General features: G+C 44.7%; 1 long non-coding RNA gene across 1 annotated transcript in view; it reads left to right on the top strand.

Moving 5' to 3' along the window:
- Positions 1-16,908, top strand: part of LOC137330880 (uncharacterized) — a 41,595-nt gene extending 24,687 nt beyond the window's left edge. Inside the window, exon 2 of the long non-coding RNA XR_010965340.1 lies at positions 15,251-16,908. This is a non-coding gene — a long non-coding RNA (uncharacterized lncRNA). The remainder of the gene's footprint in view (positions 1-15,250) is intronic.
- Positions 16,909-21,480: the final 4,572 nt, after the last annotated feature.

Raw genomic sequence — 21,480 nt, 5'->3', positions numbered from 1 at the left:
AGCTCGACCACCCGTTATACACATCTCCTGAATTTTGTTTACATTGGAGTCAATGAAAAGGAAAATCAGGAGAAATAATTAACAGTTGGCTGAGCCAATATCGCCTGTTTTACACTATTGCCAAAATTCAAAATTACCCCCATTGTATTTCAAGCAAAAAAAAGTACCAATGCAATCAGGCAGAGTCAACATGGCTTTGTGAAAGGGAAATCGTGTTTGACTAATTTATTAGAGTTCTTTGAGGAAGTAACAAGCAATGTGGATAAAGGACATTTTATTGCAATGTTTAAACCAGATTGATTGTGGATGTGGTGTACTTGGATTTCCAGAAGGCTTTTGAGAAGGTGCTACTACACAAAATAAGAGCTTATGGTATTGGGGGTAACATATTAGCATGCAAAAAGATTAGTTAGCAAACAGGAAACAGAGAGTAGGCATAAATGGGTCATTTTCAGGTTGGCAAGATGTAACGAATGGAGTGCCACAGGGATCAGTGATGGGGCCTCAACTATTTACAATCTATATCAATGACTTGGATGAAGGGACCAAATGTATGGTTGCTAAATTTGCTGATGACACAAAGGTAGGTAGGAAAGTAAGATGTGAAGAGGACATAAGGAGTCTGCAAAAGGATATAGATAGGTTAAGTGGATGGGCAAAGTTTGGCGGATGGAGTATAATGTGGGAAAATGTGAACTTGTCCACTTTGGCAGGAGGAATAGAAAAGCAGTATATTATTTAAATGAATAGAGATTGCAGAACCCTGAGGTACAGAGGGATCTGGGTGTCCTAGTACATGAATCACAAAAAGTTAGTATGCAGGTACAGCAAGTGATTAGGAAGGCAAATGGAATGTTGTCATTTATTGCAAGGGGAATGGAATATAAAAGTAGAGATGTTTTGCTACAGTTGTACAGGGCATTGGTGAGACCACATCTAGTTTTGGTAGCATAGTGGTTATGTTACTGGACCAGTAATCCAAAGACCTGGACTAAAATCCAGAGTCATGAGTTCAAATCCCGCCACGGCAGCTGGTGAATTTAAATTCAATTAATTAATTAAATTCAATTAATTAAATAAAAATCTGGAATTAAAATACTAGTATCAGTAATGATGGCCATGAAACTACCGGATTGTCGTAAAAACCCATCTGGTTCACTAATGTCCTTTAGGGAAGGAAACCTGCCGTCCTTACCCGGTCTGGCCGATATGTGACTCCAGACCCACAGCAATGTGGTTGATTCTTAATTGCCCTCTGAAATGGCCTAGCAAGCCACTCAGTTGTAAAATCTCGCTACGAAAAGTCATAATAAGAATAAAACCGGACGGACCACCCGGCATCGGACCACTCGGCACCGGACACGACAACGGCAAAACACCAAGCCCAGTCGACCCCGCAAGGTCCTCCTGACTAACATCTGGGGACTTGTGCCAAAATTGGGAGAGCTGTCCCACAGACTAGTCAAGCAACAGCCTGACATAGCCATACTCACAGAATCATATCTTTCAGCCAACGTCCCAGACTCTTCCATCACCATCCCTGGGTATGTCCTGTCCCACCGGCAGGACAGACCCACCAGAGGTGGCGGTACAGTGATATACAGTCAGGAGGGAGTGGCCCTGGGAGTCCTCAACATTGACTCTGGACCCCATGAAATCTCATGTCATCAGGTCAAACATGGGCAAGGAAACCTCCTGCTGATTACCACCTACCGTCCTCCCTCAGCTGATGAATCAGTCCTCCTCCATGTTGAGCACCACTTGGAGGAAGCACTGAGGGTAGCAAGGGCACAAAATGTACTCTGGGTGGGGGACTTCAATGTCCATCACCAAGAGTGGCTCGGTAGCACCACTACTGACCGAGCTGGCCGAGTCCTGAAGGACATAGCTGCTGGACTGGGCCTGCAGCAGGTGGTGAGCGAACCAACACGAGGGAAAAACTTACTTGACCTCGTCCTCACCAATCTACCTGTCGCAAATGCATCTGTCCATGACAGTATTGGTAGGAGTGACCACCGCACAGTCCTCGTGGAGATGAAGTCCCGTCTTCGCACTGAGGACACCATCCAACGTGTTGTGTGGCACTACCACCGTGCTAAATGGGATAGATTCAGAACAGATCTAGCAGCTCAAAACTGGGCATCCATGAGGCGCTGTGGGCCATCAGCAGCAGCAGAATTGTATTCCAGCACAATCTGTAACCTCATGGCCCGGCATATTCCTCACTCTACCATTACCAACAAGCCAGGGGATCAACCCTGGGTCAAGGAGGAGTGTAGAAGAGCATGCCAGGAGCAGCACCAGGCGTACCTAAAAATGAGGTGCCAACCTGGTGAAGCTACAACTCAGGACTACATGCATGCTAAACAGCGGAAGCAACATGCTATAGACAGAGCTAAGCGATTCCACAACCAACGGATCAGATCAAAGCTCTGCAGTCCTGCCACATCCAGTCGTGAATGGTGGTGGACAATTAAACAACTAACGGGAGGAGGAGGCTCTGCAAACATCCCCATCCTCAATGATGGCGGAGTCCAGCACGTGAGTGCAAAAGACAAGGCTGAAGCATTTGCAACCATCTTCAGCCAGAAGTGCGGAGTGGATGATCCATCTCGGCCTCCTCCCGATATCCCCATCATCACGGAAGCCAGTCTTCGGCCAATTCGATTCACTCCTCGTGATATCAAGAAACGGCTGAGTGCACTGGATACAGCAAAAGCTATGGGCCCCGACAACATCCCAGCTGTAGTGCTGAAGACTTGTGCTCCAGAACTAGCTGCGCCTCTAGCCAAGCTGTTCCAGTACAGCTACAACACTGGCATCTACCCGACAATGTGGAAAATTGCCCAGGTATGTCCTGTCCACAAAAAGCAGGACAAATCCAATCCGGCCAATTACCGCCCCATCAGTCTACTCTCAATCATCAGCAAAGTGATGGAAGGTGTCGTCGACAGTGCTATCAAGCGGCACTTACTCACCAATAACCTGCTCACTGATGCTCAGTTTGGGTTCCGCCAGGACCACTCGGCTCCAGACCTCATTACAGCCTTGGTCCAAACATGGACAAAAGAGCTGAATTCCAGAGGTGAGGTGAGAGTGACTGCCCTTGACATCAAGGCAGCATTTGACCGAGTGCGGCACCAAGGAGCCCTAGTAAAATTGAAGTCAATGGGAATCAGGGGGAAAACTCTCCAGTGGCTGGAGTCATACCTAGCACAAAGGAAGATGGTAGTGGTTGTTGGAGGCCAATCATCTCAGCCCCAGGACATTGCTGCAGGAGTTCCTCAGGGCAGTGTCCTAGGCCCAACCATCTTCAGCTGCTTCATCAATGACCTTCCCTCCATCATAAGGTCAGAAATGGGGATGTTCGCTGATGACTGCACAGTGTTCAGTTCCATTCGCAACCCCTCAAATAATGAAGCAGTCCGAGCCCGCATGCAGCAAGACCTGGACAACATCCAGGCTTGGGCTCATAAGTGGCAAGTAACATTCGCGCCAGACAAGTGCCAGGCAATGACCATCTCCAACAAGAGAGAGTCTAACCACCTCCCCTTGACATTCAACGGCATTACCATCGCCGAATCCCCCACCATCAACATCCTGGGGGTCACCATTGACCAGAAACTTAACTGGACCAGCCATATAAATACTGTGGCTACGAGAGATCAGGTCAGAGGCTGGGTATTCTGCGGCGAGTGACTCACCTCCTGACTCCCCAAAGCCTTTCCACCATCTACAAGGCACAAGTCAGGAGTGTGATGGAATACTCTCCACTTGCCTGGATGAGTGCAGCTCCAACAACACTCAAGAAGCTCGACACCATCCAAGATAAAGCAGCCCGCTTGATTGGCACCCCATCCACCACCCTAAACATTCACTCCCTTCACCACCGGCGCACTGTGGTTGCAGTGTGCACCATCCACAGGATGCACTGCAGCAACTCGCCAAGGCTTCTTCGACAGCACCTCCCAAACCCGCGACCTCTACCACCTAGAAGGACAAGAGCAGCAGGTACATGGGAAGAACACCACCTGCACGTTCCCCTCCAAGTCACACACCATCCCGACTTGGAAATATATCGCCGTTCCTTCATTGTCGCTGGGTCAAAATCCTGGAACTCCCTTCCTTACAGCACTGTGGGAGAACCGTCACCACACGGACTGCAGCGGTTCAAGAAGGCGGCTCACCACCACCTTCTCAAGGGCAATTAGGGATGGGCAATAAATGCTGGCCTCGCCAGCGACGCCCACTTCCCGTGAACGAATAAAAAAATTTAAAAAAATTTAAGAAAGGACATAATTGCTTTCGAGGTGGTTCACTCGACTGATTCCTGGGATGAGGGGGTTATCTTATGAGGAAAGGTTGGACAAGTTGGGCATGTATATATTGGAGTTTAGAAGAATGAGAGATGATCTTATTGAAACATATAAGATCCTGAGGGGACTAGAAAGGATAGATATTCCTTCCCCAGAGAGCGGTGGAGGCAGGGTCATTGAATATTTTTAAGGCTGAGTCAGACAGATTCCTGATTAACAAGGGAGTCAATGGTTATAGTAGGTAGACGGGAAAGTAGAGTTGAGGTTGCAATCAGATCAGCCATGATCTTAACAAATGGCAGAGCAGGCTCGGGGGCCGAATGGCCTTCTTCTGCTCTTAATTTGCATTTTCGTATGTTTGTATTTTTAATATATAGGGCACTAAGTGGGGCTGTGTAGCGCCCATTGTTTCTGCGCTTCGCGGCCTCTCTAACAACCAAGATGACGTCTTGGCTGCGCACGCACATTTCCAGCGTGATGTGCGCCGGGTGCCATCTTGGTATAGGAGTTAGCGCATGTGCAAATACCGAATGCCGGAAGCATGTAAAGTAGGGAGAAAATGTGTGCAATCGGTGAGCATTGCTGATTTGAAATGATAGACACCATTTTGGACCTTAACGCTCAACTCAACGCACGGTCTTAACCCCGACCATCTGAACATGTCTTAGAGTGTCTGGAGGACCCCCCACCAGCGCTATTTAAAGGGACCATGCAAGTGTTGCAGGTTAGTTGCTGGATTATTGCTTCTAGCGGCTGGTGGAATAGGAAGTATTTTTGAAGCTCCCTATACTTACTGAGAGTTCCTAGAGTACATTTGAGAGTGGTTTGGCAGGTACTGCCTTATGGGTCGGAAAGTTACAATCGTGGTTGAACAACATTCCTGCCAACAATGGGCGGTCTGCTAGGGCTCCCGCTGGGCATTGAGCATGACTGGGAGCATGCAGAGAGGACACGCCCAGCAGGTCAAGCTGCGAGGAGAGGGAGGAGGAGGAGGAGCAGGGCACTGAGCAGGAGGCCCTACCCAATGAGGGCCCTCCGGGACCAATTGTCTTACCTCAACGTGACCGAGGAGGATTGCATCCGACGCCTGAGGTTCACTAAGGAAGACGCGACCGAGATCTGTCAACTGGTGCGGCCACAACTGCAGCCTCAGAGCAGGGCAAGGACACCATTGCCCGCGGCTGTGAAGGTCATCGTGGTGCTGAATTTCTACGGCTCAGGAGCATTTCAGGCCTCTGCTGGCGACATGTGCAACATTTCGCAGTATGCAGTGCACTACTGCATAATTTGCATAGGGAGGACACAGATGAACTGTACCAGATGAGGAACAGGTTCATCACCTTCCCCCTCCACAGAGACAAGCAGAACGAGCGAGCATGGGGGTTCGCCCGCATTGTTGGCTTCCCCATGGTGCAGGGTGCCATTGACTGCATGCACATTGCCCTGCATGCCCCGCACATCAACTCGGCCATCTTCGTCAACCGAAAGGGCTTCCACTCCCTCAATGTGCAGCTGGTGTGTGACCACAGGCATCGGATCTTGGAGGTCAATGCCCGCTACCCAGGGAGCAGTCACGACGGCTTCATCATGCGGCAGTCCAACGTGCCAGCTACCATTCACCCGCCTCAGCAAGTCAAAGGTCGGCTACTGGGTGACAAGGGCTATCCCCTCACATCGTGGCTCATGACTCCGGTCAGGAACCCACGCACACGTGCACAGCAGGCCTATAATCAGAGCCATGCTGCCATGCGCAAAGTCGTTGAGCACACCATAGGCCTCCTCAAACAACGCTTCCACTGCCTGGACCAGTCTGGAGGAGCCCTGCACCACTCCCCTGAGTGGGTGGGCAGATTTGTGGTTGCTGCACAACCTCGCCATCATGAGGGACCAGCCCTTACCACCAATGATCGGAGAAGACCCTGAGCCAGAGGTGGAGGAAGAGGAGGCTGAGGAGGAAGAGAAGGAAGAGGCTGAGGATGAGGAGGAGATGGAGGAGCCGGAAGAGGAAGTGGAGGAAGATGCAAGGGTGCAACAGCGACCACATGCCTTGTCTGCAAGGGCTCTGCATGCTCGCCTGATCTGTGCACGCTATCAATAATGTCAACTACATCCCCAAACTCAGCAGCAGTCCTACACTCCCCACCTTTCCACTCCCACAAGACAATCAAATCTTCGACAGCACCTCCCAAACCCGCAACCTCTACCACCTAGAAGAACAAGGGCAGCAGGCACATGGGAACGACACCACCTGCATGTACCCTCCAAGTCACACACCATCCTGTCTTGGAAATATATCGCCGTTCCTTCATCATCGCTGGGTCAAAATCTTGGAACTCCCTTCCTAACAGCACCTTGGGAGAACCTTCACCACACGGACTGCAGCGGTTCAAGAAGGCGGCTCACCACCACCTTCTCAAGGGCAATTAGGGATGGGCAATAAATGCTGGCCTTGCCAGCGACGCCCAAATCCCATGAACGAATAAAAAAAAAATCACCCTCCATCTGATTGTATATTGGTTTCCCTCTCAGCCCATCGCATAAATAAAAACCACCACCAAATGCAAATTCAAGATCATGTTTATCAATGAATAAATGAAATTATGCAAACATAACAGAACTATTCATGCTTGTGCATTGCCTTAGTGCCTGTTGCTCGTGTGCCTTTACCTATCCTAGTGCTTCCCCAGTGGCTGGAGCATGAGTGGTGGAAGGCTGCTGACCTTCAATGGAGGAACATGCAGATGGCCTTGGAGGATGACCTCGAGCAGCTCTGGGCCAGCTTCAGACTGCACCATCTCAGCATGAGGTACAGCAGTCTGTCCTGGCTGGCTGACAGGCAACAACAGGGGCACTGATGGAGTGGCAGGAGTGGAAGCAGGAATGCTGTCGTCCTGAGAGAGGACAGCAGGTCCCACTGCCATGGCACCACTGCCACTGTCCCGGGGCGGCGCCTCCGCAATCCTGGTGATCAGCTGGAGAACGGCTTGCCAGAGTACTGTGATGCTCTGGAAGCCCAGTTCCACAGTGGTCCCCAGAGCCACAATAGCAGCAGCCTGAGCTTCCATTGCAGTAGATGACATCGGTTTGTGCTGCAATGGAAGCCACTACATCGGCCATCAGACGCTGCATCATGGTGGGTTCCACAGGTGCGCTGATGGAGGTGACCACCCGTTCCATGTTGGAAAGAATGGGCTTCAAGCTCTGCGCAAAGCCCTGTGCCAAGTTGGAGCTGGACTCCTCCATGCCCCTTCTCATTATGAGCAGGCTTTCTGGCAGGCTTTCCAGTGCCCCAAGCATTTGTTGGTGTACACCCATCAGCTGTTTTCTGTAGCCTGGCCCATCGAAGTCCTCATCTGACTCCTCTGCAGAACTAGTGAGTGACCTCACCCTCCGGCGAGCTGGCACCTGTGGTATCCGTTCCCTCCGCCCCGGCTCCTGCGCACTTGTGCTCGGTGTCTCACCACGTGCAGATCCCTCCTCTAACCTAGCTGGAAAGGATGCGCAGTGTCAGAATCTGAGCTGGTGGAAGCAAGTGTCAGATCGAGTGACGGTGTGGCTTCAGTGACCTCCTCCTCCTCCCCGGACGGTGCCGCCATGTCTTGTTGGGTATCTGCAATGACAAAGGGAAACAGGTTGAGTTGTGGAGTGAAGAGAGGAGCAAGTAAGACGTATGTGCTGGCAGCATGTGCAGTACGTGAGTCGGAAAAGATTATGGGTGGAGGGAGATATGGGAAAAGAGAAGGAGCACAGATATGCAGAGACCCACTTCATTGGGACCTCCAGCGAGGCATGTTCTCACAGCTGCAACGATGGCCCACCCGATGATCCAAAGCATTGTCTCCTCTAGGGGGGTGAGGACGTGTAAGCGTTCCCGTCCACCCTCAGGTCCCTCCTGCTTCTGGCTGTTATGCGCCACCTTCTCCTTCAAGACAGAGGACAGTGTGTCAGTGAGTATCCTGCAAGGTGTGTGGGTGATATTCCTGTTGTGGTCGAATAGCTGCCAGTGTGTGTGACCTGTGAGTGGTGGCTGTGTGTCCTGTAAGTGTGGTACTATGTGCGGGTGAGATGCAGCATGCCGAATGCAGCATTGCGTATGGATGGGCAGTGATTTGTTGGTGGGTGGGTGACGGGAGGTGTTGTGTGTGGAGCAGTGGTGCAGTTGGTAGGACGTGCCACTTGACACTTGCATTTACTCACCTTGACCACTCGTGTCAAATCATTGAACTTCTTTCGGCACTGCACCCACATGCGTGGTGCCATGCTCCTGGCGTTCATTTCCTGCACCACAGCCTGCCAATGCCTGCGGACTGCAGTCTGGAGGGTCTCCTGCCATCCTGCGGGGACATATTGGCCCTCCTTTCATCCACCCCTTCCACCAGGGCCTGCAGTGCATCATCGGAAAAGCGTAGGGCCCTTTCTCGTGCTGGTCCTACCATCCTTGCGGCCATCTTTCCCTCCTCCTAGTGGGCTGTGCACATTCCATTTAAAATGTGCAGCTGCACCTTTAAGAGGTGCAGGCTGCTGATGACGTGCGCTGAGAATGTCCCATTTCCAACTTCCTCATTCTCCGTGCAGCCTCTCAGCAGCGCGGGTAGCGCTGGCTGCATGGAGATATCATGGTAAGTAGCAGGCAGCTCGAAATTCACATGCTGCCTGCATAGGGGCCATCGGGTGTGGGGTAATAACACATCATGCTACCCCCGCCCGAAAATGGCCCTTGTTGAATCTTTTCTCCCCCCCATAATTTATTCAGAGAATATTGTGAATATGGATTTAATCTAGTTCATGGTATTCTCTTAATTCCAGTCTACAATATTCATAACTCATAATTCATAGACTACCAGAAAATGTTGGAAATATAAGGCAAATTAGTTAGCATCTGAAAAGAGAAAAGACAAGTTAACATTTTGGTGAGATTCACTTTCAGATTTTTGCTTCAGATTTCTAGCATTCATAGTCTTCTTTTTTAAATTTTTTTTTCAGTTTCGTAAACATTCGATGATATGTATTTTGACAGTTGCCAAGGAAACTCAGAAGGCTGAAGTTACTTTTTTCTCAATTCTTCCTTGGTATAGAAATAGTGTCAGTTATTTCATTAGTGTCTAACTACATTCAGACTTATCTTTTTTAAAGCTGCTAATATTGTAAAGAGTAAACTCAGGCCAGAATCAACCCATCCCCTCTTTTTCTCACTAACAAGGTTATTAATGAGTGAACCTATTTTCCCAGAAAGATGCTAATAAAAGAACCGATGGAATCAGGTCAGTCTTGAGCTGAAGAGAGCCAGTACCAGTAGAGACAAAGGATTTATGATCTTTCAGACATTAAAGGACAAATGAATAACTACAAATGCACTGAGAAATCAAAATAAATGAGTCATATCTGTGAAAGGCCTTTATTCCCACTCCGGGTGTTTGCTTAAGCCCTTGCAATGTACCAAATGAGTGACAAGTCTGGAGCTCTTAGAAAAGCTAATTAGATAAAGGTCAGCAATGAAGTTTCACTTTAATCACTGTAGAAATGTCACTTAGAGGTGCTCATAGACTACCTATAAGAATGTAGTGTAACACATAGAATTACATAGTCTTTACAGCACAGAAATAGGCTATTTGGCCCAACAGGTCCATGCCCGTGTTTATGCTCCACACGAGCCTCCTTCCACCTTACTTCACCTCACTCTATCAACATATCCTTCTATTCCTTTCTCCCTCATGTCCTTATCTAGTTTCCCCTTAAATGCATCTAAGCTATTAGCCTCAACTACTCCATGTGGTAGCAAGTTCCACATTCTAACCACTCTCTGAGTAAAGAAATTTCCCCTGAATTCCTCATTGGATTTATTAGTGACAACTTGTAGGTCAGTTGTACTATGCAGCTTGCAGTGATGCGGTTCTGGCCTTGCATCAATGCAGACGTTGTGTAGCATAATTTAGCTGCAAAGTCACCCAAATCAAATTCAGACTATCTCAAGGATGTAGTATTACTTTGTGTTAGCTTTGCACAGGCTGCAGTACCCATTGGGCAACCTTAGAACTTGTTAACGCTCATATTTGATATTTTCTGATATGCAGAGAGCTCCATTTTACCTAGTCAGAGAGTAATGTGGAGCCAACAGTATCATTCAATCACAAACTGATACCACTGTTATACCAGTAGCAACACTGTGGTTAACACTTGTCAACTAAAATATCATGAACTCATTTAACTAATGCACTCTTTTTAAAGCTGTGCAACCAGGCAACATTTTCTTTCAGATTACTTGTGAGGTATACTATTGCCACCTTAGGATCTGTTCCATCATGAAGTGTTCCAGAATTACTGGCTTAACTCAAGAGTGGACGGGTTTGATTTACTATAGACAAAATGATTTACGAGCCTTTTAGTGGTCATTATACTAGTCCAAAATACCAAGGGATGTTATAAGTGGGAGAAAAATGCCATAAGGCATTTTTGACTTGTAGATTGAGCAGAAAGGCAGCTTCTGGTTCCATGCAGTACCTTCTAGGAGAAACTAGATGTAAATGAAGATACAATTTTAAACTTATACTGTTGTTTCTACTTCAGCCATAGGATATTAGGCAGGTTTTTGCTTCTCCAGATGTCATACCCCTATAACAAAGGTCCGGAATTGTGAGCCCATAAAAATGGATGACTATAACCCATAAACTGTGTGTAATTTATATAAGTAGGAAGGTATTTACAATTGATTACATCTTGTTAGGAATATGTCGATCTCTGTTTAGATGTAATGTTGCATCAGATCTGGTCATGTGTAACTGTGTATGAACAGGGTATTAAGTTGGGAGCTGTATGTTAGGAACTAGACTATAGACACTTTGGAGGAGGAGTCAAATCGCAAGACAAGTTTTAAGGTTGGAAGACTGATCGCTTCAGGGATTCCAGTACCTGTTCAGATTTGTTTCCATAAAGTTGTTATTGGCAGTGCTGAAAGCAAATCGAAATCGCCCATAAAACATGCTACAGCAATGATTTATACAATGCCACTTGTAATCGTATATTAAATAAGCAATTATTTTCACTTGTAAAGAATGCTTATACACAATACCTGGCCTCATGTTATACAGCGGTGATGAAAAATCAAAAACTGAGTTTTGTCAGATCTGACAAGGTATCTTTATTTGAACCTCTGCACTTAAAGAGAGTCTCCAGTCGCTATAAGTGATTAGTACGTTATGACAGATTCACAGCAATAATGTGACAACAGTCCTCACATTCTACAGGTTTTCAACTTAGGAGGAAAAGTCATGGGTAATTTGTTTTCTTAACTTTAATAATGAAAAATGTTTTATTTCACATTGTTCATGAAAGACCATGTGCCGTAAAAGTAGCAATTAGCATTGCTTTCATGTTTGTTGTCATTTAATACAACAGAGGACTCTGAAAGTTACTTAATTAAAGTTCTTTGAACTGTCTAAAGCTATTAGCTTCATTATTAGTTTACTTAGAAAATTGCATTTAATGGATTTCATTCTGTTTTAGACATTAATAAAAAAACTTCAGAAAGGAAACTACTGTTTACTATTTTAGGAAAAGGTGATGCAAAGTTTTACTTACAGTTTGTCAGTAAATGATGCTATATCTATTCAAGGAAGGCAGTATTCTCAGGTTTCCATTATACTGCAGGTATCAGCTTGAGACCTATAGAGCTACTTAGAGCAACATGGGGCCAGCAGACCTAAGTTATACTGCTGGCTGTATATACCTTCTGATTAGGGAAAAGGGAGTTGTTTGCACGCATCAATCCACATGTGAACAGAGCTCCACTCACCTTTACCTGGATGCCAGTTAAATTTTAATGTTAACAATGACCCAACAGAACAGTCAACTCTTTGTGAACACTGTAATGATTATAAATTTAATTCTCAGGCAGTCTCGTGGATCTGCACTTTGCATCTATTGCAATTATTTTACAATAACCTCAAAGCAGTGAGAGACTAAATTCTGGAGGTGGTCTTACATTCTCTTACCTAAATTAGATTTGGGCATTTTTGCAGCAGAACTGCAGTGTATGGGTTGTGTGAATGTGGAGACAAAACCATTTCCATTGACACAAACTGTGTAGTATAACTGACCTATACTATCGCAGTCAATCCTAACTGCATATTAGACTTGTCCCAGTTTTATATCCGACATTATTGACTTTGGTGTAGGCAAGTAATAGAAATATTATAAATGAGCAACATTTACTGGTGAATTATTTTGTTGTACAGCACGATTTGATGTTTTTATTCTGTACTATGTTATTCGGTAGGTGCCCAGTGCAGACTGGCACACTGAACCATTGTATCTGACATGACTTTGCTTTGGATTAAGGGATCACATGACTAGATTCCATTTCAGTCTGAGAAGTTTTGTATTGCAATAGAGATTAGGTTATCCAATAAAGCATTCACATTATGTGTAGAGGAGGGAAAAGGTAGACAATGTGTGTCATGGTTCACCCAGTAGTCACACTGCAGCACTCTACACCAAAGAATTGTGATGTGCATTAAGATGATTAACATTTAAACCAAAAATATAATGAACTTATTAATGTATTCTGTTTAATCAGAACAACTAGATACCCATGATTGGAACACTCACTTCATAAGAGAGGGAGTGTCACATTCAGTAGGACTTTCTTTATAGACATTTTTAAATCCATTAAGTACCAACTATATAATACAGGATTGTTTTATATAACACAGTAATCCTCTCCTTTTATAGCTGGAGTGTTAAGAACCGCATTATCAGTGACCATGCTTGCAAAAAGCTGATAGTGTCATGACTCCGATTCCTTTGTTTGTGTATGTTTCTACATGCAGTTGTGCCAACATTTCTTGCTTCGCTCTTTGAGTTTTGGTTAGGAAGTGTTACTTAACCCCAGACAGTCCAGTCACAGCGATATGCTACACTGGACAAGATTCTCTAAAGGAATAGAAATAATGCCTCATGTATTTTCCTCAATCATTCCCATTATTAAATAATAATGTTCATTGTCAAAAAACCTTCAGATCCTCTTGAAAATGTACTAAAGGTATCAATGATATCTAAAATAGCTTATCAAACAATTCTTATTCTATAGTTTGGCATATCAAGAGTTAGACTGTATCCCGATACTGGGCGGCTGCAGAGTCTCCATCAGGGAGGGTACTTGTTTATCCTGGACGAGTTCCAGACAGCGAGGCCAGTTCGAGATGGCTGTTGTTGACAAGAGAACAATGTGTGTCTGACCACGGGAGATTATCCAGTTCACCAAACGCCTACATGACTTATTTGCCTACATTAAGTTAGATTAACAACAACATAAAATACATTTGCAATTATTTACCTAATATATTTTGTTTTTTTTAGGAACTAGTGCCACATTCAAATAATAATAATACCAATAAATCTATTTTCCTTTGGTGCAATGTTTCCACAAGTTATGTGTATGTAATGCTAACCTTGGCATCGTCGCATGGTTGACCCTGTCATCTATATTGACCCTCCTTTAGATGGACCCTAATGATCTGCCAATCTACTACCAGTGGCTTTTGTGCTGGTTCTTTCTGTAGCTTTTGTGTTGAATCTACTTGATGGCTGCAAATCATGGCTCAGCTAGCTGCTTTCTGTCCAAGAACAGCACAGAAAGGAATTTCCCCATTCAGAGTGCTTTTCCCCTTCCTTTCTCTTTCTTTTCTTTACTCCTTCCTGACACAAAAACTCACAAAAATGGCAGCCTGAGGTCAGGTCATGTAAAACGAGCAAAGACACCAGTTTTTTTTCTTTGTTTTGGCAGTGAGCGTGAAAGGAAAAAGAGACAGCTGTATTAGCTAGATAATTGACTTTAAAAATTGTGTTTTGTTTCTTTATTTGAAAACTAGTTAGTGCTGTGGTTTTCCAAACCCGGAACCATTTTGTAAAAGGAGATTGGTCTCACCTGTTAAAAGCTGGCTATTCAGCAGTAAACTAAAGCACATTGGGGTTGAATTCCTGCGGGGATTATCTCGATTGTCCGTTAGAACTTTGGCAGAAGATCCACGGAAATCCTGGAGAAATGGTGTAAGCTAAGTTTACACCATTTCTCTGGATTTTCACGGATCTTCCACTGAAGTTATGGCAATCGAGAGAACTCCTGTCGAAATGCAACCCCTTTATTGCCTTTTCTTTTTAGCTACTGAAGTTGCTTTAGCAGCTTGGAAGTCTTTGAGCTATATCTTTTTCACAAAGTTCTCTCCCCTCCTCTTCCATGGTGGAGTATTGTAAACAATTTTACAACACCAAGTTATAGTCCAACAAATTTATTTTAAATTCCACAAGCTTTCAGAGGCTTCCTCCTTCCTCAGGTGAACGGTGTTCACCTGAGGAAGGAGGAAGCCTCCGAAAGCTTGTGGAATTTAAAATAAATTTGTTGGACTATAACTTGGTGTTGTAAAATTGTTTACAATTGTCAACCCCAGTCCATCACCGCATGGTGGAGTATGATTCTATAGGCACCATCTGCCATCCGATACCTCACCTAAATGGCCATTCTCTATGTTATGACCCCTAGGCGGTGAGTTTCCACAGTGTATTTGACCATGTTTGACTATGTTTGGGAGGGAACATAAACCTGATCCTGTTCTCACCTGTTGTCTGCATACATGAACTTTCCAGCATGTCACTGGATAGAAATCAAGGACCGGAACACTGGCCAATTCCACCTTCCAGCCTCCCTCCCGCCTGCTGAGAGACACCGAGGCTGAATGCAAAACCCCAACAGCACTAAAAAAAAGATGATCTGGTCATTATCACATTGCTTTTTGTGGGAGCTTGCTGTGTGCAAATTGTCTGCCACGTTTCCTATATTACAACAGTGACTACAGTTCAAAAATGGCTGTAAAGTGCTTTGATACGTTCTGAGGTTGTGAAAGGCGTTATATAAATACAAGTCTTTCTTTCTTTACTGCCAGGTCAGCTGACTCAACACAGGCTGGGCATCAAAGCTGGGACCTTCCATTCCTGCATGGCTCATTATGCACTGGACAGAGTTATTTCCTGTTGAACCAGAATGGAATCATCAGCTATCATGCAGAGTTTGAAACGTGGATGTTCTGTAGATTCATAAAACTTTTTTCTTAGTCAGTTAAAGCCACATGAACGAAGAAATAGTTCAGACGCAGATATATTTAACCAATGGTAATAATTTAATATTTTGATGTAAGTAAAGATTGTTTTCCTGAATTTTATTGAATTATTGATAGGTCTTTTTTTTAACAACAAAACCCCTGGATGAATTTACATTGCCCTGTGAGTTGGCAGGCACTCAGTGAGCCTGGGGAAAGTGCTGACTCAGATACAGAACTATAATGTGAACAGACACTTGAAAGAACTGCACAGGTACAAAACAAAGGAACATAGGAACAGGAGTAGGCCATTCAGCCCCTCGAGCCTGTTCCACCATTCAATGAGATCATGGCTGATCTGTATCCCAACTCCATTTACCCGCCTTAGCTCCATATCCCATAATACCCTTGGCCAGCAAAAATCTATTGATCTCAGATTTAAAATTATTAATTGAGCTAGCATCCACTGCTTTTTGTGGGAGAGAGATCCACACTTCTACCACCCTTTGTGTGAAGGAGTGTCTCCTATCTTCTCTCCTGAATGGCCTGGCTCTGATTTTAAGGTTATGTCCCCTTGTCCTGGACTCCCCCACCAGCAGAAAAAAATTCTCTCTATCTGTAAGAATTCTGGGAATTCCACCTTTTCCCTGAATATGTAAAACTTTGGCCATTGACCAAAATCCTAAGATGGAAGGATAGGTGAGAGGTCACCAGACGAATCAACAACACACACAGTGGAATGTGGGAGAATTACTGCTTCAGACATGTCTCTGTTTTAGTGCAAAACCTACGGCAGGTGGTCAACAATCAGCACTAATTCGAGAGGCAGTCAGCCATTCAGAGAGGCAACTGCTCCAGACATGGCGGGGCCATGCCTCGGTTCTGATGCAAAACCAATCGACACCTAGGACGTGGGATGAAAAGGGAACCTTATGTGGCAAGTGCTTGACGATCGGAATGAATTCGAAGAACAATGGTCCATCGAGAGAAGCAATTGCAACATGATCCGAGACCATCAAAAGCCATCAAGGACTCTTAAGGACTTTGTAAGAACTGTTTAAACAGACATAGAAGTGCCTCATTTAACGACGAAGACCATTGTAAGAGAGGGGTATATAAGTGGAAGCTCGAAACCCCTCTCTCTTTTGGTTTGCTTTCTTGCTTTTGCTGTCTCTGGTTCTTGCTTCTTATCTCTTCACCAGCTCTCTCTCTCTTCCTCTTAGTTCCTGCTCTTTTTTTCACCTGAGCTCTCCAGGGAGGAGAGCAGCTTCCAGTGAAACTAATGAACCCTACGTGAGAGAACCGGTCAGCCAGACCTGCAAGTGCAAAGGATTGGTGAGCCTCAACATATGTGTGATAGATGTCTCCAGGGTCCCCACTAACCTCTTAGTTTAGCGGGATAAAGTACTGTAGTGGGTGTGTACAACTCAATGTACTGTGTAGGACCGTTTTAATCGTTATTTTCTTCGTGTTCATGGTATAATAAAACCAACATTCCAATTCAATTCAAACGCCGAGTTTGTGTGTTCTCTGTGCTATTCGGCTACGTGATCCATCACCGAATGTGTTAGCATAAGTCCCGTTTTCCTGAACCCCCGATCCGTGAGGTATAAGTGTTCCTTGGCTAGACCGGGGACCAGATATCTGCACCGATCAATGGGGTGAGAACAACCCCAAAACACCCTACATATCTACCCTATCAATTCCTTTCAAAATCCTAAAAACCTGAATCAAATCACTCCTTATCCTTCTATATTCCAGGGAATACAAGCCTCGTTTATGTAATCTCTCCTCATAATTTAATTCTCGGAGTCCTGGTAACATTCTGGTATTTCTGTGCTGCACTCCTTCCAAGGCGAATATATCCTTTCTAAGGTGCAGTGGGACGATAGAAGATGCAATCTATCCCAATAATTATTGAACCTCTGAATTAATACAGTCTGCTACTTCATTGCTGCTATCAAGAGGCCTGTAGACAACTCCCATAACAATTTTAAGTCCTCTCTTATTCCTCAATTCTAAGCAGAGTCTCCACTGATTGCTTTTCCTTACCTCTATCCTCTCTTACTAGTGTTGCAATAGTATCTTTCATCAATAAGGCTACCCCTCCTCCTCTTCCAGTTTCCCTTTCCTTTCTAAAGCCCTTATAACCTAGAATATTTAATTCCCAATTATGATCAGCTTGCAGCCATGTCTCAGTAATGGCCACCATGCAATTCCCTCTAATGTATTTGAGCCTCTAATCCACTCAATTTATTTCTTATACTCTGTGCATTAGTATATCACTTTTTGTGACCTGAACTCTGCTCTTATCCCATTTCTTAAATCTTTAAACTATCATTTTTACTATTGTTTCTGACTGAGCCCTGCCCCCCCATTTATTAGTTTAAAGTCCCTTTTACCACCCTGTTGATCCTTTCCGCTCTCAGCCCGGTTCAGGTGCAGCCCGTCCCAATGGTACAGCTCCCTCCTGTCTCAGTACTGGTGCCAGTGGCCCATGAAAGGGAACCCCTCCTACCCACACCACTCCTTTAGCCACGTGTTAACTTTCCTAATCTGCTTATCCCTGTGCCAATTAGCGCGTGGCTTGGGTAATGATCCCAAGACCCCTTAAGGTCCTGCTTTTTAATTTAGCTCTTTATTCCTGATATTCCCTCAGCAGGAACTCCTCCCTTTTCTTCCCTATGTCATTGGTCCCAATATGGACCATGACAGCTGGATCTTCCCCCTCCTTTCCAAATTCCTTACCAGCCACATTGAGATATCCCTTACCCTGGCACCAGGTAGGCAACACACCCTTCGGGATTCTCGGTCGTAGCTGCAGAGGATACTATCTATCCCCTTAATTATTAAATCCCCTATAACTATGATGTTTCTATTCTGCTCCTCTCCCCTTTGGACTGCCCTCTGCTCCATGGAGCCCAGGTCAGCATTGTGCCTGTACTCCCCACAGTCTTTCTCCCTATCCTTACAGTTATCAAGTACATTGTACCTGTTGGATAGGACCAGTGTCTGTGGGACCTCCTCCTCTAACTCCCCTCAGTTCCCCCTACCCTGCTGACTGACAGTCACACTCTCCCCTCCCTGTACCTGCGCTTTCCTCTGAGATGTGACTATACGCTGAACTGAAAAGACACAAGAAAAGGCACTGCCTGGAAAACACCAGGAACAGCCCCTATTCTGTACATTTCATAATGTATTATTTCAGTTAATTATTTAATATCCATAGCATTAATTATATAAACTTTTTGCCTCACACACTTTGCTGCATAGTGCTATAATTTCATGGTGCCCCTGGCATTTTTATCATTAATAACTTGGAAAAGGTAAGGGAGTGGAATTCAGCATCACAAAGGATTTACAGTCATATTTATTTTGGTGAATATTATGCTTCTGAAGGTGACAGGTGTTAGCAGTGAGGAGCGGAAAACTTTCCCATTTTGATCACCCAGTATCAACATTAATGCAAGGTGTCAGGTGTAGCACAGTTAGATACAGAGCTCTACCCTGTCTCATCAATCTGCTTTATTCCCCAGCACCCCCTAACGTATGGTCTAAGTTTCAAATGTTTGCAATAGAATTTCTTTTGTAAACCTGTCCAGAATTGGGCGACCCGACAATTTCCCTCAACAAATTCCTCCCGCCACCAAATTTTCTCCCCCGACGAGGCCTCGTCTTTCCAATGGTTTCATCGACCCTCTGGTACCTCACTCAGTGTGAGCCTAGACATAGTTTGGATGGTATTGTAGCCGGGCACATTCTGAGCCGGAAGTGCCATATTGGCTGCAGGCATCAAAAGAGGCGTCCAGGGCCTGCGCTGGTGCCAGGCCAGCTGCATTCAGTAAAAGATGGTCTACATGCGGCTGATGGAGGCCGCCACCAAAAAAGGTAGATTTTGTAAAATATACTTACCTGAATGTGGAGTCAGGAGGAGCAGCTCTGCTCCTCTCAAATCCACTGCAGCTCCTAAGACCATTGTCGGCTCCTGCTCAGTCCCTCCCTCTTCCGATTGCTGCTCTCCATCCCCTCCCGGATAGCTCTTTCAAAGGGCCGGCACAGGCACGTTGGGCCGAATGGACTCCTTATGTGCTGTACGATTCTATGATTTCAGGTTGCTTCTATGTTAAACATATGGGAGCAGATTTTCCTCTTTTGGCTCTTGGGCATAAATAATCACCTGGGTGAAGTTTATAGAGGAAAATTGGGCAGCAAGGATCACACAGCCATAATGGAGCCCATCAATTTTTCACCCATTTAAAATATTAAATGGGACGCCAGGCAGGCTCCATTACGAGTATGTCATCCCCACCCAATTTGGCTCTGTGTGCTCTGTACAAATATTATTTACAACCAAGCACATAAGAGGAAAATCTACCCCATTGTGAGTGTGGAAATGACAAATGCAATGAAATGTATTTTTTTTAATCAATAAAGACAGCAGATTATGTAAAACAGTTTATGCAAGTATGTATGATAGTTTATTTACACCCACTCATGGTTACCAGTTCTTTGTGAACAGATTGTCTTGCTGTAACTTTGCTTTTCTAAACTAAATTAGAAATTATGAGGAAAATTTTCTTTCATCGCTACTTATGGTGAAATCGTAAACACTTTTTTTAGAACAATTTTATCATCCTGCTAGAAATAGTGAATATAGGACATCTTTCTGTATGATATTACTAATACACAGTGACCAGAGGAAATCTTGCCCCTAAGGTAGTTCCTAATTGCCCTATTTATACATTTTCAGTTAATTACTGACTTTTATCAAGAAGTTTTCAAACTGAACAATGCCTAATTGTTTGATCTGCCAACTAAGTGAATCACAAAAGTGCAGTAAAAGAGTGTGGTCCTAAATGCACAAACCACATTCAACGTGCTCTGTCAGACAACATTCACTGTACCATGGAGGTTCAATTACAGTAATGGCAAGGTTATAGTTCCAACTAATCCCTAGCGTTCCAGTGAAAATACAGTCTGAGTCATCATTTATCATTTTTGTTTGCAAAAAGAATTTCTGGATATGCTGCTTTGACCACTGTCCCCTAAACCATAACCCCAACAATTTCAAGATTAAAATTTTTATTTAATTAATAAGAGCAGTAAATAGTCACCTGCTTTTGTTTGTTTTTTTCCTTCACAATATATCTATGACAAAGTTGAAAAGCGGTTTCCCTTTTCCACAATGGGTTGGATTAACAAGGCCGGGTACAGTGTTTCGCACATAAAAGATCGGTTTGGAGCTGAGATACAATTATGCACAAGAATAGGGAGAGGGAGTGAAAGAAAGAGATGCTGTTGTGTACATACAATAGTTGTTCTGTATTCTCTCTGCCTCTGAGTACAGTACACACTGTATATCATGGAATTACAGTAATAGTGCACTGGTAAACAGCTACATCGCCCCAGCCCATATTCACGTGCAACTTCAGCACAATAGGTACTGCACGGTTAACTTTCTGCTTTTGCTGTCCTGGCACAGAGCATCGCACACCAGCAGCACATGTCAGAATACTGAGCACGGAGGATAGCACTTATGCTATGCAGACTGCCCGTTTTCACCCATTAAAATTAATTGAATGAAAAATTGAGCAGGCTGCATTATCTTCTGCATATTCTGTTATGCACACCTGGTGAGCAATACTCTGTGCCAGGGGTGTAAAAATGGAAAATTTATCATTATAGCCTAGAAATTGCTTTCAGGGTAAAGTATTACACTGGTGGCAATTGTGCAATACATTACAATATTACAATACATTCCTACTTTACAACAGTGACTACACTTCCAAAATATTTAATTGGCTGTAAAATGCTTTGGGACGTCCTGAGCTCAATATAAATGCAAATTCTTTGTTTCTTTCCTTCTTTAATACTGGCCAGTAATTCCAGGTTTCTGGAGTTCACATGCTTTCTACCAAATGAGTGCCCACCATAAAGTCTTTGGTGGCCTTTGTGCATCATGCCTTCAAAGTGCAAATTTTGCCCATGTGAAATAGATGTTAGGACTCAGGCAGGCTTTTGTATGTTGAGAATCGAGGTAGTTGTCACGTTTTGATTTGTTGGATATTTGTGGCTCA

Source organism: Heptranchias perlo, chromosome 1, assembly GCF_035084215.1.
Source record: "Heptranchias perlo isolate sHepPer1 chromosome 1, sHepPer1.hap1, whole genome shotgun sequence".
Classification (NCBI taxonomy): Eukaryota; Metazoa; Chordata; class Chondrichthyes; order Hexanchiformes; family Hexanchidae; genus Heptranchias; species Heptranchias perlo.
This window is presented reverse-complemented; position numbering and strand designations above follow the sequence as displayed.